Here is a 19,043-nt window from a genome sequence, read left to right as displayed (position 1 = left end):
GTTTACTGATGCTTTTATTCACTTTGACAATTTCAGGTATATTTTAGTCCTCAGTAAGGAAATAGTTACACAAATAATTGATCATATCTGCAGCCCCATAAGTTTTTTAGACCCACAGGGGAATTGAGGCAGAAAAAATAAGAAACTTCAGGAGGCTCTAGGACTGAACATATTAAGGGAAGTGGCAGCTGAGAGAATGGGAGATTTAATCTACCTGAGCTTCATTCACCCAAGGGAGCACTCTTATAAAATCCCAGTTTTACGTCTTGGAGATGGATTCTAAAAAGCCCTCCCTCTTTTTTTCCACCTATGTGTCAATTCACAGTCAAGATATGACATACATTTCAGGCTACTCTGTATCTACCTCTTGTGTATGTACAAGTCCTTGTAAAGATACAAAATAAATGTCCCTGCCCTGCAAACTTAGGTCACCTCACCTGTAGCAATGCCTTAACGCAAGTGTAGATAATATGGTCCCTCTTGTGAATATTATGGTGTTGGGATAACTATATTTGCAGAAGAAGAATAGAAGGCATGTTGAGCTCCCAGAGTTAAACTCGGGTGTTTCTTCCTCATCACTACAGAAGTACATTGGTGTCAGTGTACTAGTGAGGCTTGTGAATGTGTTTCCCCTGTGAATGTAGACATTCTTCCTATTTGGGGTAAAGACATTTATCTTTAAGCCTTGCTTTTTATAACTCTTGAATCATTTGTTGAATGTTGCTGTCATGTAATTTCACTTTTTTGTGCATTCAGTAATTGCTGTTATTTAAATTTTCCTTTTGTGAAATAGCTGGTTGAATAGGTAATGGTGGATGAAACCTTTTGTCCCAGCACTCTGGAGGCAGAGATAGGAGATATGAGCTCTAAGTTAGCCGGGTGTACATTGTGTGTTTAGTCCAGTCAGTGCTCCATAATAGAGACTCTGACTCAGAAAACAAAACACACATCCAAAGAAGGAAATGGATAGGTTTAAGTATTAGGTGTGGATTAGTCCCATTCCAAACTCATATTTTTGCATAGCAGGCACTCCTTCTCATCCTGTGTTTGGAGAGAACTCAAGATTCCTTCTCCCCAACTGTGTTGGTTTTGGTTGTAGGATATCCAATCAGGAATATCCCTACCTTATGTGTATTTCAATAATCAGGGATGCTGTTACTTTGATCGAATGTCCACTGAGGTGAATGGATGTGTGGGAAGCCTCACCATTGCCACTGGGTTTGAATTCATTGTAGATGCTGAGACGCCTGGTGTTGGGCCCATTCAACATTCACTTGTACTGATTTTACACCCATAAGGAGGACAACTTTATCCACAAGAAGCAGGAGAGTAAGTGTGTCCAGGGCTCCCAGAATCCTGAGCTATTATTCATGACATGCTTTGGCATTCCCCTGGCACTGTGCAGACAGGAGTGCTGTACAGTAATGCACCGGCTTCATCCTCCCCAGAGCACTGGAATTGTGTGCAAAGCAAGCAGCTGTGCACAAGGCCTCCAGACCTGTTCTGTCCCTGGGAAACTTACTTTGTCCCAGGCCACTTTCTTCCTTTGGTGTAAAGGAACCTGGAACCTACACCTCTTCAGAACTTGGAGAGCTGCCAGGTCTGCGACAGAGTTCAGGCTGTCATGTGAAGAAGGGTCATGGGTGGTGTGCTCTTACAGTAGATTCCCTTAGACCTATATCTGTACTGCTTTAGGGTGTTCTTGTCATCACTCTTTGATTTTATCTTTTTCTTAGTAATGAACCCTAAGCCATGCCTAACAAAGTAAACACGGGCCTTGGTATTAGGCTACATTCCCCAAGCAAAACTCCTCATTGGGTGTGTGTTGTATTAAAACAGGGTGTTTTTTAAAATGATGATATGGAGCTGGGCGGTGATGGCGAACACCTTTAATCCCAGCGCTCAGGAGACAGAGGCAGGCAGATCTCTGTGAGTTCGAGGCCAGCCTGGTCTACAAGAGCTAGTTCCAGGACATCCTCCAAAGCCACAAAGAAACCCTGTCTCAAAAAAAAAAAAAAAAAAAAAAAAAAAAAAATGATGATGATATGGGAGTATTGTATATTTCCCTCTGTGAGAGTGGGCCAAAATCCTGGTCAAAGAGGAAGAGAAATTTTAATTAGGTTTTGTTTTTTTTTTTTTTTTTTGGATTTGTTGTTGTTGTTGTTGTTTTGTTTTTGTTCTTTTGCACTAAACATTTCTGAAGCAAAGGGTTTAGGTTTAGATTATTGTTTGTTTTGCTCTGGGCTTCTCCAAGTAGAGGAAATTGCATACAGAGTACTTAATCAGTCATTAATCATTTTCCAGGATGATCTTCTTTTACGGCAAAAAAATTGTATTTTCATTTTGTTAGATTTTAGGATACAGGACACAGAAGGCTGCAAAGAGACCATAGTCTGACCACAGCAGACAACACTGGTCATTAACACATATAGCAAGTGGCCACAAATTTCCTGCTGTGCAGTGGGAGAATTGAGCCCACCACCTTTATAGGCCTGGCTTGGGGATGAGGAAGTTGGATCAGCTTCCTGTACTAAGACCTGCTATGCAGTCCCTCCTTTTTGAAATCATTTTCCAAAAGGAAAAAGACTGTCTTGGGAAACAGGCTTTCTCAGCAGATTTTTCTCTCTGACCAATACTGGTTGAGATTTTCATACCTTCCTCCATCCCTCCAGATGGGGTTTAAATGGTCAACACGCCAGCTGTGATAATCTTTTTCATTACACTTTGGAATGCCCCAGGAGGGAAGTTGCTTAGCTAAAAGGATGGTCATTTAAAACATGACTAAGGTTAGTCAAAACAGTCCCTCTCATATGAAGAACATCTATAGAGACCAAGTTTGATATGATCGTGAATAAAATATATGTGAATTTTACTGTTTGCTTCTGTTAAGTGGACAGTGTGAATAAGGGGTGGAAAAGATGTCTCAGTGCTTAAGAGCACAGACTTCTCTTTCCAAGGCTGACAGCATGCATATTGTATCTCTAGGGGATATAATACCATCTTCTGGCTTCCCAGTGCACCAATCACCTATGTGTATGCAAGAGAAACATCCATACTCAACAGATGAAATGAATAATTTTTTTTTTTTTTTTTGGTTTTTTGAAACAGGGTTTCTCTGTAGCTTTGGAGCCTGTCCTGGCACTCGCTCTGGAGACCAGGCTGGCCTCGAACTCACAGAGATCCTCCTGCCTCTGCCTCCCGAGTGCTGAGACTAAAGGAAATAAATAAATCTTAATGTGTGTGGAAGTGAATTTATTACTCTGGAAACTATCATGGTCCTGAAGGGATTATGTCAAAGCCCTGGGAACAATAGAAGGCATGATGTGGTCCTTTGGTCTGTCTTTATCATCACTGGAGAATGAATATTGCTGGTCTCTTTCTTAGCAGTCTGGATGCTTGGGAATATTTCTTGTAGTAAATGGAGACTTTGTTCATGTCCTTGGGCAACAAAAACCTTTTCTGAAGTTCTAGGGTTGCTTTTCATAACTGAATCCTTAGTGTGACTTTATATTCATATTATTTTGTCCATCGAGGAACTGTGTATTCTTGTTGGTGTTTTAACTTTCTTGGCAGAAATGGATACAATGAAATATCAGGTGTGAGAGAGTCATGGGCTGTTACCTCACCCCTGATCTTTGTCTTTCTCTCTCATGCTCCATCTTTTTTAGGGCTTTTATTGCTGAAATAATACACCATGACCAAAAAGTTGAGGAGGAAAGGGTTTATCTAGCTTACATTTCCACATTGCTCTTCATCACTGAAGGAAGTCACGACAGACATTCAAACAGGGTAGGATCTTGGAGCAGGAACTGATGCAGAGGCCATGGAGGAGTACTGCTTACTGGTTTTCTTTCCCTGGCTTGCCCAGCCTGCTTTCTTATAGAACCAAGGACCACTTTCTCAGGGATGGCATAACCCACTATGGATTGTGTCCTGCCCCATTGATCACTAATAGAGAAGATGCTGGATCTCATGGAGGCATTTCCTCAACTGAGGCTCCATCTCTGATAACTCTAGCTTGTGTCAGGTTGGCACAATAGCAGCCAGTAAAACTGACCCCTTATCATCTTGACACTCAAACACTTCATTATTAGGTCATAACCATTCCTTTCTTATTCATCTCAGAGATCTCACATTAAAATCATAAAAAGTTTTAAAAGTTTCACAGTCTTAAATTCAAACTCATTAAAATTTCAGTGCCTTTACAATGTCCAATCTTTTTATTTATTTATTTTTTGGTTTTTTGAGACAGGGTTTCACTGTGGTTTTGGCGCTCTCTCTGTAGACCAGGCTGGCCTCGAACTCACAGAGACCCACCTGCTTCTGCCTCCTAAGTGCTGGGACTAAAGGCGTGCACTACCAACACCCGGCTACAATGTCCAATCTTAATCCAGGCCTGAATTGGCAAAAGACACAGTTTGCTGCTCCCAGTCTTCTTGGCCTGCCGGGTACGCTATCAACCAGCATCAGCTTGGCCCATCCTGACTTGAGTTGGTGGAGAACACAGATGGCTTCCCCCAGACTTCTTGGTCCGTTGGGCACAATTAACCAGGAAAATGCCTGCCGCCTCTTGCTGGGCACCCTCATACCAAGTGCTGACTGAGGTTCCTAGGGCTGGGCATGGGAGAGAGGAAAGGCAACAGCTCTGAGCCATGCTTTGTGGCTTGGACACAGGACTCAACCAATTGCCACCTATGACCCTACTTAGAACCCCGGGGTTGGGTGATGGGGCACCATTGTAAGAGTACAGGGTAGGCAGGTGGAGGACAGGGTAAGATGGAATGGATCATGAGTTGGGAAGAGGTGGATCTGGAGAAGTAGAGTGGTTGGGGAATGGGCTGTCATGAATGACCTGGTGATGTCTGGACAAGGGTCAGGTTTTGGTCTGGCGCCCTCAAACAGCTGAAGGGATATGTGCTGATATCTGTGGCTCCTATCACTGCTGCTGGGGTCTGCAGTGTCCTGTGTCTGGGGTCCTGTTGGTATCTGAGGGCCATGCTACTGCAAGGGCTACTTGGGAACATAGTGACATACTGGCCTAGGCTGCTGCTGAGGGCCATGTCTGGGTCTGTGTTGATATGCCTTACCCATGTTGATGTCCAAGGGCTGTTCCGCTGCTGGGACCAGGCCAATTTGGGCAGCCAGTAGTGTCAACTGGGGCCATGGTCTCATCCAGACCAGGGCTGTGGCCAAGGGCTATGTTGGTCCACAGCCTTGCCACAGGCAGGTCCATGCTCGTGTGTGTACTCCTCAGACCATCAAAGACAGTCTATAGTGGGGATCTGGGCCAACACTTGAGGTCATGTTGATGTCTGAGAGCCATGCTGTGCTGCCACCTGGAACCATAGTGACATCTGGGCCCTGGCTGCTGCCTATGACCATGTCTGCATCTGTGGCCCTACCATAGCCAGACTTTATATTGATGTCTGTTGCCTATGTTGCTACAACCTGTGGCCATATCTGAGGGCCATGCAGCCACCGGGGACATTCTGATCTGAGTGGCCTGTGCTGTCACCCAAAGACATGGTATTGCCTGGGACAGGCCTCCTGCCAAGGGCTATGTGTGGGTCAGTGACCCTATAGCAGCCAGGGTCTGAGGTGATGTCCATGGCTCCTGTTACCACTGACAGCTATGCAGATGCCCAGAATCTGGTCAGCCACCTGAGACCAAGTTGGTGCCTGAGAGTCATGCTGCCACTGGGGCCATATTGATCAGGGAGGTCTGTGTTGCCGCTGGGCCATGATGATATCTGGGTCTGAGCTGCTGCCAAGGGCCATGTCTGGCTCCCTGGTCCTGCTACAGCTGGTGTTGGTGATGGTGTCCATGACCTGTTAGCACAGGGGTTCATTGGTGCCATGCCTGTTCAGCCAGCCCCACTGGACAGCTTCACTGTCCCAGAGATAGCTGGCCCCACCCTCACTAAATACTGCAGCAGCAGAATTGGCCCCACCCCCTCAGGGGGAGCTGGCCTCTGTCCTCTGGAAAGATGACCCCCATCTCTCGCCATAGACATGCACCTCACATGAGCAGCACTCTAGATCTGATTGCGGACGCAGATAAGACAATTCTGAAGATTGTGAGCAGGAGAGCTGGATGAAAGAAAGATGCTGGCCTGTCCCCGACCCACCCATTATCTCCTGTGGCAAGTCAGAGAGCTGGCCTCTGGATCATGAGAGAGAGGGGGGAGGGGGCTTGCACCCCACCTGGACACTAAAGCTGACACTGTGGTTAGGAGTGCAGGTGAGCCAGCCCTGAGGGCAAGAGAACAGGAGAAATGATCCCACCCTCTTCACATGCCCCTTAAAACAATTGGGAAAAATGGCCTTGCATCTTGCCCAGGCAAATCAGTAGAGCTGGACTCGGTGATGTGTGTTAGTGACCTGGACTGAGGACCTAAGAGCAGGAGAATTGGCCCTGCTCTGTTGTGTGATACTTTGTTTGTGTTCTGATAAAGCTTGCCTGGAGACCAGAGGGTGGAGCTAGCCACTAGTTAACTCTAGAAGCTGGGCAGTGGTGCCACACACCTTTAATCCCAGCACTCATGGCTCATGCTTTTATTCCCAGCATTTGGGAGGTAAACACAGGAAATGATAAGGTGTGGTGGAGAGAAGATCTCAGTCCTTTTGGGTGCAGGAAGGAAGGGTTAGGAAGCAACTAGTTCTGGTATCTTGTCAATCACAGCTGATTCTTCAGCCCCAGCTAATCAGAACTATGGAATCTTAACTCAAAATAGCAACTGGCCCTGACAGTCTTTAAAACTTCCCTCTGAAACTTTGCGATCAAGGCGTCCAACCTCTGCTCTCCAAATTTCCAAATCCCCACAAAACATCCCACAGTGCTCTTAACAATCAATGCCCAGAGTTCCAAAGTCCTTCCACAAGCCTCTCCCAAAACACAGTCAAGTCTATTACAGCAATACCCCACTCTGCTGGTACCATATATCTTAGGGTTTCTATTGCTGTGATGAAACACCAAGACCAAAGAGAAAGTTGGAGAGGACAGGGTTTATTTGTCTTACACTTCTACATCGCTCGCTGTTCATCACTGAAGGAAGTCAGGATAGGAACTCAAACGGAGGCAGGAGCTGATGCAGAATCCATGGAGGGTGTTACTTACTGGTTTGCGTCCCCTGGCTTGCTCACAGAACACAGAACCAGCAGCCCATGGATGGCACAACTCCCCAAAGGCTGTGCCATCCCCATTGATCACCAATTAAGAAAATACCTTATGGCTGGATCTCATGGAGGCATTTCCTCAACTGTGGTTCCTTCCTTTCTAATAACTAGCTGTGTCAAGTTGACAAAGCCATCTACTACAAGCCCATATGTGCTTCTTGTGCTTGAATTCACCTGAGGCCTTCAGGTACCCTGAAGTCCTGGTGATTTTCCTTTGGGCCATGGGTTTGGAATGTACAGAGCAAGCTTCAGACATTATGTAATGAGAAAAGGACATGGTGAATTCGAGGTATTGGAAAAGGGAGTTAATGCACTGAAAATCCTAGAGAATGTTGTCTTGCAATGACATCCCTAGGTTCAATAGGTCAATTTCAGAGCTCAATAATATGTTAATAATTTTGTTTACATTTTTAAGTTTTTTTGTTTTTGTTTATATTTTGCTTCTTTCCTTCTTTCTTTTCCTTCCTCCCCTCTTTTCTTCCTTTCTTCCTTTTCTTTGTTTTGATTTTTCTAGACAGGTTTCCTTTGGGTATTATTGGCTGCCCTCCAACCCCCAACTAGTTCTCTAGAACAGGCTAGACTCCAATTTAGTGATAATCCTGATTCTGTCTCAGGAATGCAGGGTTTAAAAATGGTTACCACCATGCCTGGTTTCTGTAGTTGGTTTTGAGTCAGGGTCCCATCATGTAGCCATGAATGGTTTTGAATTTACAGATGTTCCCCTCCTTGAGAGTGCTGGCAATATGGGATAGCACCTGAACTTTCCTAAAATGTTTGATATTTAGGCTGAGGGGTGGGATGAGTATGGTTAACCAATCAGGGACAATATTACTAAAAGAAATTAACTCTCTGATGATGAGTATGGATAGTCATAGTGTGCTTCCTGAAGCCTTTTTTAGCCTTGCTTAGCAGAGTCCCCCAAGGACCATTTTTGGGTGTCTGTGTGTTCTGCTGAGCGCAGGCTATATTAATATATCATTAATGATTTATTAAAACTTGCCTGAGGATTCAGAAAGCAAAGTCAGCCACAAGCCATAAAAGCCAGGCACATAATTTTAATCCCAGCAACCAGAAGCTAGGAGATGGCAGTGTACAAGTTTTATCCTAGGACTCAGGATTAAGAAGTAGACGGATCTCTGTGAGTCCAAGGCCACCCAGATCTACACAATATTGAATCAGTCTAAAAGAGAATTATAGCTCATACCTTTAATCCCAGTGGCTTTATTAAATGATAAGCAATATATCACTACAATCACATTCAGTAAGTTTATATTTTTCTTAGTATTGAACTATAAGCCAGGCCTTACATAAGTTCAACAATGGCTTTAGGCATCATCCCTCAATTCCCAGCTACTCATTGTGTTTCAATTTGGGTCTGTGTGTGTTTATTCTGTCTTCTTAAAATTGAAGATGAGAGTCAGGCATTGGTGGTGCATGCCTTTAATCCCAGTACCTGGGAGGCAGAGGCATGTGGATCTCTGTGAGGTCGAGGCCAGCCTGGTCTACAAGAGTGAGTACCAGGACAGGCTCCAAAGCAATACAGAGAAACCCTGTCTTGGAAAAAAACATGAGGCTGAGAGGACTGAGTTGTTCTCTCTATAAGAGTGAGTCACAATTGCCAGCCATGGAGGAAGAGAACTTTCAATTAGATTTTTTTGTACTGAATTTTTCTCAGAATAAAAAAAAAATAGGCATTTTCTAAAAGCTGTGTCAGCCTTGACCTTTGTAAGGCCCATGAAGGGGATCTTGGGCTCATGATTTGAAATGTTTGGTTAGTTTACTCCAGGCTGATACTCCAAGTAGAAGAAATTGCATGAGTTAGTCCTTAATGAGTACTTAATGTATTTTTTCAGAAGAAATTATTTGAATAAAAAAGATATTAGTGTTTTTTATAGTGGTTAGATTTCACAGTGAGGAGTAAAGAGACAAAAGGCTAGAAAGAGTCCAGAGTCTGCCCACTACAGAGGACAGTAAATTACGCTGATTTTCCAGCTGTGCAATTTGAGCAAGCTGCCTGGGACCCTTTATAGGCCCCTGGAAGGGGCCTGGGGAGGAGGAACTTGATGCATCTTCACTGGCTATTTGGTTTTTATGCAGTGTCTCCTTGAAATTATTTGCCCAAGGTAGACAATCTGTCTCGGCAGGCTTCCTCTCAGGGATGACCCATAATGGTTGAACAAGGCTGATCATCTTCTCATAAGAATTCTGTGTTTACAACTGAGGCACTCTATCAAGGATAATGTTCATTTGTACAATATTATTCCTTGCAAATTCTTTATCACTGGAGGTTATTATTGTGATCATCTTTTACACTCTTGCTTGGTTTTATTTCTAAATAATTCATTTCCTGTTACTCCGAATGTGATTTTGTTACTGATCTTCTCTTTGGTCCTAGTTTTTATTGGAGCAGAAAAATGTTATTGTTTATTGAATGTTGATGTTATATCTTGCTATGTTCCTGAAAGTATTAAATGGTAAAAAAAAAAAAGTGGATACAGTTCACGATTCCCTATGTATTTTAGTGTAAATTCTTGCTCAAATTGAAGTGAATATTATCAGTATAAGAAATAATTACAGCTAATGATAAGCAAAATAATTGCATGTAAGATAGAGACCAACTTGTAGGGTTACTTATTTTGTGTATGAAACAGCACAAGTATAAAATTGTAACTGAGTCTTTGGCTCCTGGAATATTTGATGGTAGTTTGGGACACTAGTAACTTTGGAGGTATGTGGGGCCAGCACCTGAACTTTCCCCTGGTGCCAGAATGAGGCCCAGCAATGCCTATACCCACAAGCACTTGAAGAGTGCACAACACAAGCACCCTTGATCCAAGAGTCCCCGACTGTTCTATCCTGTTGAAGCTGTCTCCTTGCAATCCCCAGGACTCTTGGAAGAGTCCTAGCCATGAACCTATGCCTGCATAAATTTTAACAAAATGTCAGGTTGGTGATGCTGAGTTCTGACTCTGTCTTTACCCTTTCACCCCTCATCTAGTATTATTTTTGCATTTTTCATGTTTTTAATGATAACATACAAGTTTATTTTCTCCCTACTGCCTGTTCTGCTGGGCATTTTTAGATGTGGATTATCATGAAGATGATTTTCTCCTGAGCTGTACTGTTTAACTTGAGCAATGACTTTATGCAATAATAGTGTTAGTTTAAGTGGGATTTTGATGTTTGAGGGTCTTTAATAAATATAGAAAGGAACTATGTTACAGGTTAGCTTAGTGAGAAAACTAATGTAGGTAAAAGCAAAATGTGCTGTCCTCACACCTGATGAAAAAGGGACTACAGAACAAGGAAATGTCACAGCTAATTTATCTTGATGAGCCACATAGAATATGACATAGGTTAATCATTAAGAGAAATATGGGTGGTGGTGGTGCACGTCTTTAATCCCAGCACTCAAGAGGCAGAGGCAGGTGGAACTCTGTGAATCTGAGACCATCCTGGTCTACAAGAGCTAGTTCCAGGACAACCTCCAAAGCCACAAAGAAACCCTGTCTTGAAAAACAAAACAAAACAAAACAAAACAAAAAACAAAACAAACAAAAAAGCTGTGAGAAAAAATAATAATTAAGAGAAATAATTGAGTTACAAAGGCCCAGCTATCTCAAATTCTTTTAATATTAATGTTCTAGATGTGTTCACAGGTTTTAGAGTACATCATAGCTAAAACAAAGCTTTAAGTATGACTTCATGGTTAGGTTAAGATGTTAATAAACTCAAGGGGGAAAAACCCAAGGAAACAATCTAAAGTTTTAGAAGGGCACATCTTTGAGTGAAGGACTTGTTAAGGACAGAGAAAAAGAACATAATATAAAACTGCCAATAAGTGAGTATGCACCCTGAGTATTTAAAATAGAGCTGTTTGTTTTTCACATATACAAGTTTAGATTTGTGATTCTTTTAAGATTTTTATAAGATTATTTTTGAGATTAATAATAAGTGGACCTTCCTTTTTAAGCACAAAATGAAGCCTGCCAGGAAAAGAACTGGCTGGGAACAATACCTTGCTTGCTTACATTTTGTTAATCTATAGCAACTTGCTTGTGTATTAATATGTGTGAGTTCTTGGAAAAACTTTATTTTCACCTGTAATATGTAAAATATTAATCATGTACAGGATATGGAAAACATGCTTTTTTATTGTATCCAATGCAATCCCTCACTTGAAAAATGGATTTTAATGACACTGTAATTTTCATATTGCTTGAAAGATTTTGCTGGGATATATTAGCTGGAAGGGAAAAACCAAAGTTACTTAGAAGGAAAACATCAAGATTGAGAGAAGGAAAACACCAGGAATGATGTAGAAGGAAAGTTTAAGGAAGACATCAAGAGACATATGAGGGATATATCTAGATAGAGGTAAAAAAAAAAAAAAGAAATGAAGAACAGAGAGAGAACAGAAATAGTCTTTAAGAGAGTGTGTGTTTCCCTTTTTTCATCAGTCCCAGAAAGTTATGTTTAACCCCCCTCACTGGCCACAGAGAATTAAGTTTTACTTCCTCAGATAGAAAAGTCCAGTTGAGGCAGGCTCACAGGCTCTGGGGCTGAGAGAGATTCTTGTGTTCCTCTGCTGCACTGTGACCCACTGCTGGGAGCTGTGAGGAGAGTGGGGCAAGCTCAAACCTGCCATGGCAAATGGATGGAACTAGAAAAAACATCCTGAGAGAGGTCACCCAGATCCAGAAAGACAAACAGGAACCTATATCCAGTAACGGATGGAAGCAGATGCAGTGACCCACAGCCAAGCACTGGGCCGAGCTCCTGAAGATAAATAAAGTTGATAAGAGGGAGGAGGGATCATAGGAACAAGCGGTGGGGTCAAGACCCTGATGGGGAAAACCACAGAGACAGCTTACTCAAGCTAGTGGGAGCTCATGGGACCTGCATGGGACCAAACGAGACCATCTGAATGTGGGTGACAGTTATTGGACCTGATCTGTTGGGGGGGCCCTGGCCATATCACCAGGACCTAACCTGGGAGTATGAAATCGCTTTTTGGAGCCCATTCCCTATGGTGGGATACCTTGCTCAGCCTTGATGGGGGGAGGGAGGCGGGGGGGAGGGTCTTGGACCAGCCTCAACTTGATATGCTCTTTGTGGACTCCTCAAAGAAGGCCTCGCCTCCTATAAGAAGTGGATGGGGATGTGAGAAGGGGTGGGATAGGGAACTGGGTTGATACATAAAATGAAAAATATATGTTTTAAATTAAAAAGAAGTAAGCAGGCTGAGTAAGTCATAGGGTCAAGCCAGTAAGCAGCATCTTCCATCGCCACGTATATAAGCTCCTCCTTCTGTATTCCTGCCCTACTTAAGTTTTTGTCCTATCTTCCTTACTAAGCATGGGGAGCAGGAGCCCTCCTGTGGAAACATGCTTATTGTTGAAGCTCCATGCAGTGAACACACCTCATCTGCTTTACCTTCTCTGTGGAAGGCAGATTTGCTAACTAGCAGAGCCCTAGTCTCTCTAGTGTTTTCTCAAAATTCTGCCCTTGTCACTTAACATGCATGTGTAAGATCCCTAGGTTAGCTGGGTGTTGGTGCACACCTTTAATCCCAGCACTCGGGGGCAGAGGCAGGCGGATCTCTGTGAGTTGGAAGCCAGCCTGGTCTCCAGAGCGAGTGCAAGGATAGGCTCCAAAGCTACACAGACAAACCCTAGGTTAACTTTGTACAGATCTTAAAATCTGTTATTAATACATTTGCATATAAATGGGAAAAGGTCTAGTTGTCTGCTGACTCCATAGGCTCCCCCTCAAACCCTGATCTGATGGAGGCTGGTTCTCAGAACCATAATATTATATCACCTGTCTTGAGAGTGCTTCCCCACAGGATCCCTACTATAGTGGAAACACCACTACCAGGCATGAGAAATCTCCATTTGAGTTGTTCATGACAGTCTATGTAATTCATAAAGTAATTTAGGCTATTACTATTGCCTTTGGTCTTCTCTCAGAGGTTGAAGATGAGCCCTATATGCTAGAACCATTGCATACATTGGATTCAGGACTTCAAAGGGCTGAGCTGAATCTAACGACAAAACCACCTTCATTTAGTCTTTCATAGTAAGAGAAAAAGTGCTTGGTAAGGAGTAAGGGAAGCATTCAATACCCCCCCAGCTGTGATTTCCATTGTGGTTTTAATGAGAATGGCACCCATAGACCCCTATATTTGAATGCTTGGTTATCAGTTGATGGAACTGTGGGAAGGATTAGAAGAAGTAGCCTAGTTAGAGAGGGTGTGTCCCTGGGGTAGCTTAAGTTTCAACCCTTAAACTGTTCCAACTTAGCGCTTTCGCTCTTCCCCCAGCTTTCAGATCATGATGTAAGCTCTTAGGTACTGCTAATTCCTTTTCTTGTTTGCCTAATGTCATGTTGTCTGCCATGATAATCAAGGGCTTTAACCTCTGGAAACACAAGTGCCAATAAATGTTGTCATTCATAAGTTGTTTTGTTGATGAAGTCTCTCCACAGCAATAGGAAAGGAACTAAGAACACTATGACCCCAAATATTGATCAACCTGGCAAAATATCAACAAGGTGCAATAGTGGCATCCATGTCTTGTTGGTAACCAGTTACTGTATAATTAGATTTAAGCCACTTAAGGAGCAGAGATGCATCCTTAGTAGTGATAAGCAGATAAGAGTATATCCAACTCACCTAACTCAAAATTATAAAGTTTGCTCTCTTAGTTTGTTTACTATAAAAGTTAAGCATTCATTTATATACTGATTATACATGAAGGAAAAGAAAATGACAGCCATATCATGAATGACCAAGAACTCTGGAAAAAATATATATATAATTATTGGTTCAAATTAGGAACAAGCTTGCTTCACATGTTAATCCCTTCTCCCTCTCCTCCCCCCCACCGGCCAGTCCCCCACACTATCCCCCCTCTGCTCCCCAGAGAGTGTAGAGCCCTCCATGGGAGCTCCCCAAAGTGCACCACATCATCCTGGGCCGGACCTGGGCCCTCCCCCATGTGTCCAGGCCAAGAGTACATCCCTTCACGTGGGATGGGCTCTCAAAGACCCTTCTCTGGGGTCCATGCATTCTTCTCTTAGAATCCTTTTTGTTTCCTAGTTCCTTTAGTGATGAGGATTGTAGGCTGGTAATCCTTTGCTCTATGTCTAAAATTCATATATGAGTGAGTACATACCATGTTTGTCTTTTTGTAACTGGGTTACCTCACTCAGGATGGTTTCTTCGAGTTCCATCCATTTGCCTGCGAATTTCAAGATTCCATTGCTTTTTTTTCCCAACTGAGTAGTACTCCATTGTGTAAATGCACCACATTTTCTCTATCCATTCTTCAATTGAGGGGCATCTAGGTTGCTTCCAGGTTCTGGCTATTGCAAACAATGCTGCTATGAACATAGTTGAACATATGTCCTTTTTGTATGAATGTGCACTATTTGGGTATATGCCCAAGAGAGAATTGCAGGATCTTGAGGTAGACTGATTCTCATTTCCCTGAGCAACCACCATACTGATTTCCAAAGTGGTCTTACAAGTTTGCACTCCCACCAGCAATGGAGGAGTGTTCCTTTTTCTCCACATCCTCTCCAGCATAGACTGTCATTGCTGTTTTTTATTTTAGCCATTCTGGCTGTTGTAAGATGGTATCTTAGAGTTGTTTTGAGTTGCATTTCTCTGATGGCTAAGGATTTTGAGCACTTTCTTAAGTATTTCAGCCATTTTTGATTCCTCTGTTGAGAATTCTCTATTTAGTTCTGCATGCCACTTTTTAATTTCATTGTTTGGTGTTTTGGTGGCAAGCTTCTTAAGTTCATTGTATATTTTAGAAATCAGCCCTCTGTCAGATGTGGGGTTGGTAAATATTTTTTCCCGTTCTGTGGGCTGTCATTTTGTCTTACTGACTGTGTCCTTTACCTTACAGAAGTTTCTCAGTTTCAGGAGGTCCCATTTATTAATTGTAGATCTCAATGTCTGTGCTATTGGTGTTATGTTCAGGAAGTGGTCTCCTGTACCACATCACTCAAGGGTACTTCCCACTTTCTCTTCTAGAAGGTTCAGTGTGGCTGGATTTATGTTGAGATCTTTGATCCATTTGGACTTAAGTTTTGTGGATGGTGATAGATATGGATCTATCTATCTACAATCGTCTGCATGTCCGGATCCAGTTGTGCCAGCACCATTTGTTGAAGATGCCTTCCTTATTCCATTGTATATCTATAGCTTCTTTGTCAAAAATCAGGTGTTCATAGGTGTGTGCATTAATATCAGGGTTTTCAATTCGATTCCATTTGTCTATCTGTTTTTGTGTCAATACCAAGCTGTTTTCAGGACTATGGCTCTATAATAGAGCTAGAAGTCAAGGATGGTGATGCCTCCAGAAGTTCCTTCATTGTACAGAGTTGTTTTGGCTATCCTGGGTTTTTTGTTTTTCCATAGAAAGTTGAGTATTTTTCTTTCAAGGTCTGTGAAGAACTGTGTTGGGATTTTGATGGGGATTACATTGAATCTGTATATTGCTTTTGGCAAGATTGCCATTTTTACTATGTCAATCCTACCTATCCAAGAGCATGGGAGATCTTTCCATTTTCTACTATCTTCTTTAATTTCTTTCTTTAAAGACTCAAAGTCCTTACTGTACAAGTCTTCCACTTTTTTGGTTAGCATTACCCCAAGATATTTTGTCGTTTGTGGATATTGTGAAGGGTGATGTTTCTCTGATTTCTTTCTCATTGAATTTATCATCTGTATATAGTAGGGCTACTGATTTTTTTGAGTTAATTTTGTATCCTGCTATTTGCTGAGGGTGTGTATCAGCTGTAGGAGTTCCCTGGTAGAGTTTTTCGGGTCACTTATGTAGACTATCATGTCATCTGAAAATAGTGAAAGTTTGACTTCTTCCTTTCCAATTTGGATCCCCTTGATCTCCTTTTGTTGTCTTATTGCCTTAGCTAGAACTTCAAGTACAATATTGAGAGATATGGAGAGAGTGGACAGCCTTCTCTTGTTCCTGACTTTAGAGGAACTGCTTTGAGTTTCTCTCCATTTAGTTTGATGTTGGCTACTGGTTTGGTGTATATTGGGTTTATCATGTTTAGATATGTTCCTGTTATTCCTGTTCTCTCCAAGATCTTTATCATGAAGGGATGTTGGATTTTGTCAAAGGCTTTTTCAGCATCTAGAGAGATAATAATGTGGTTTTTCTTTTTCAGTTTGTTTATATGGTGGATTACATTGATGAATTTTCGTATGTTGAACCATCCTTGCATCCCTGGGATGAAGCCTATTTGATCATGGTGGATGATTTTTCTGATGTGTGGATTCGATTTGCCAATATTTTGTTGAGTAATTTGCATCGATGTTCATGAGGGATAATGGTCTGTAGTTCCCTTTTTTACTTGTATCTTTGTGTGGCTTGGGTATCAAAGTAATTGTAGCATCTTAAAAAGAGTTTAGCAATGTCTCTTCTGCTCCTATTTTGTGGAACAATTTGAGGATTACTGGTATTAGCTCTTTGAATTTCTGGTAGAATTCTGCAGTGAAGCCATCTGGCCCTGAGCTTTTTTTTTTTTTTTTGGTTGGGAAACTTTTGATGACTGCTCCTATTTCATTATAGGAGATTATAAGTAGATTCAAACTGCTTATCTTTTCTTGATTTAATTTTGTTAAGTGATATCTATCCAGAAAATTGTACATTTCCTTTAGATTTTCAAAACCTGTGGAGTACAGGTTTTTGAAGTATGGCCTGATGATTCTCTGGATTTCCTCAGTATCTGTTGTTATATTCCCCTTTTCATTTCTGATTTTGTTAATTAACATGATATCTTTCTGCCTTTTTGTTAGTTTGGATAGAGGTTTCTCTATCTTGTTGATCTTCTCAAAGAACAAACTCTTGGTTACATTGATTCTTTGTAATGTTTTCCTAGTTTCTACTTTATTGATTGCAGACCTCAATTTGATTATTTCCTGGCATCTACTCCTTCGTGGAGAGTTTGCTTCTTTTTGTTCTAAAGTTTTCAGTTGTTCTGTCAATTCTCTAGTGTGACTATTCTCCAGTGCTATGAACTTTCCTCTTAGCACTGTTTTCAAAGTGTCTCATAAGTTTGGGTATGTTGTGTCTTCATTCTCATTAAATTCTAGATAGTCTTTAATTTCTTTTTTTATTTCTTCCTCAACTCAGGAATGGTGCAATTGGGTGTTATTTAATTTCCACGAGTTTGTAGGTTTTCTGCAATTTGTATTACTGTTGAATTCTAACTTTAAAGCATGGTGGTCTGATAAGATACAGGGGGTTATTTCAATTTTTTTGTATCTGTGGAAGTTTGCTATGTTGCCAAGTATGTGGTCAATTTTAGAGAAGTTTCCATGTGGCACTGAGAAGGTGGTACATTCTTTTGTGTTTGGATGGAATGTTCTATAGATGTCTGTTAATTCCAATTGGGTCATGACTTCTGTTAGATCCTTTATTTGTTAAGTTTGTGTCTGGTGGTCCTATCTAGTGTTGAGAGTGGAGTGTTGAAGTCTCCTACTGTAAGTGTGTGGGGTTTTATGTGTGGTTTGAGCTTTAGCAAAGTTTCTTTTACAAATGTGGGTGCCTTTGTATTTGGGGCATAGATTTTCAGGATTGAGACTTCATCTTGATGGACTTTTCCTGTGATGAGTATGAAATGCCCTTCTTCATCTCTTTTGATTGATTTTGGTTTGAAGTCTAATTTGTTAGATATTAGGATTGCTACCCCAGCTTGTTTCTTGGGTCCATTTGATTGGAAAATCTTTTCCCAACCCTTTACTCTGAGGTAACACCTGTCTTTGAAGTTGAGGTATGTTTCTTGTATACAGAAGGATGGATTCTGTCTTCATATCCATTCTGTTAGCCTGTATCTTTTTATAGGCAGGTTAAGACCACTGACATTGAGGGATATTAATGTCCACTGATTGTTGGTTCTTGTTTGTTTTGGATTTATTGTTGGTGGTGTCATTGTGTGTGGATTTCTCCCTCCTGTTTCTTTTCATGTTTGGTAAAGTTGGGTTATTATTGCCTATGTTTTTGTGAGTGTAGTTATCTTTGTTGGGTTGGAGTTTTCCTTCCAGAAGTTTCTGTAGGGCTGGATTTGTGGATATGTTTTGTTTAAATCTGGTTTTGTCATGGAATATTTTGTTTTCTCCATCTATAGTGATTGAAAGCTTTGCTGGGTTGGCATCCATGTTCCCTTAGTGTTTGTTGGACATCTATCCAGGACCTTCTGCTTTCAAAGTTTCCACTGAGAAAGTGGGTGTAGTTCAGATAGCTTTTCCTTTATATGTTACTTGGCCTTTTTCCTTTGCTGCTCTTAATATTTTCTCTTTATTCTGTAAGTTTGGTGTTTTGATTATTATGTGGGAAGGGGACTTCTTTTTATGGTCCAATCTATTTGGTGTTCTGTAAGCTTCTTGTACTTTCATAGGCATATCTTTCTGTAGGTTGGGGAAGTTTTCTTCTATGGTTTTGTTGAATGTTTTCTGTACCTTTGAGCTGTATTTCTTCACCTTCTTATATACCTATTATTCTTATGTTTGGTCTTTTCACGGTGTCTCATATTTCCTGGATATTTTGTGTTAGAGATTTGTTGGACTTGAGATTTTCTTTGGTCAATGACTGTATATCCTCTAGGGAGTCTTCAACAACTGTGATTCTCTCTTCCATCGCTTGTATTCTATTGGTCATATGCACATCCTTAGTTCCTGATCATTTATCCAGCCTTTCATTTAGTGATTTCTTTATTGTTTCTATTTCTGCTTTCATGCCTTGAACTGTTTCGAGTGCTTCCTTAACTTGTTTGGTTGTTTTCTCTTGGCTTTCTTTAGATTCTTTAAGAGAATTACTTATTTCTTG

The sequence above is a fragment of the Cricetulus griseus genome, chromosome 5, assembly GCF_003668045.3.
Source record: "Cricetulus griseus strain 17A/GY chromosome 5, alternate assembly CriGri-PICRH-1.0, whole genome shotgun sequence".
NCBI classification, from domain to species: Eukaryota; Metazoa; Chordata; class Mammalia; order Rodentia; family Cricetidae; genus Cricetulus; species Cricetulus griseus.
Note: the sequence above shows the minus strand (reverse complement) of the source record.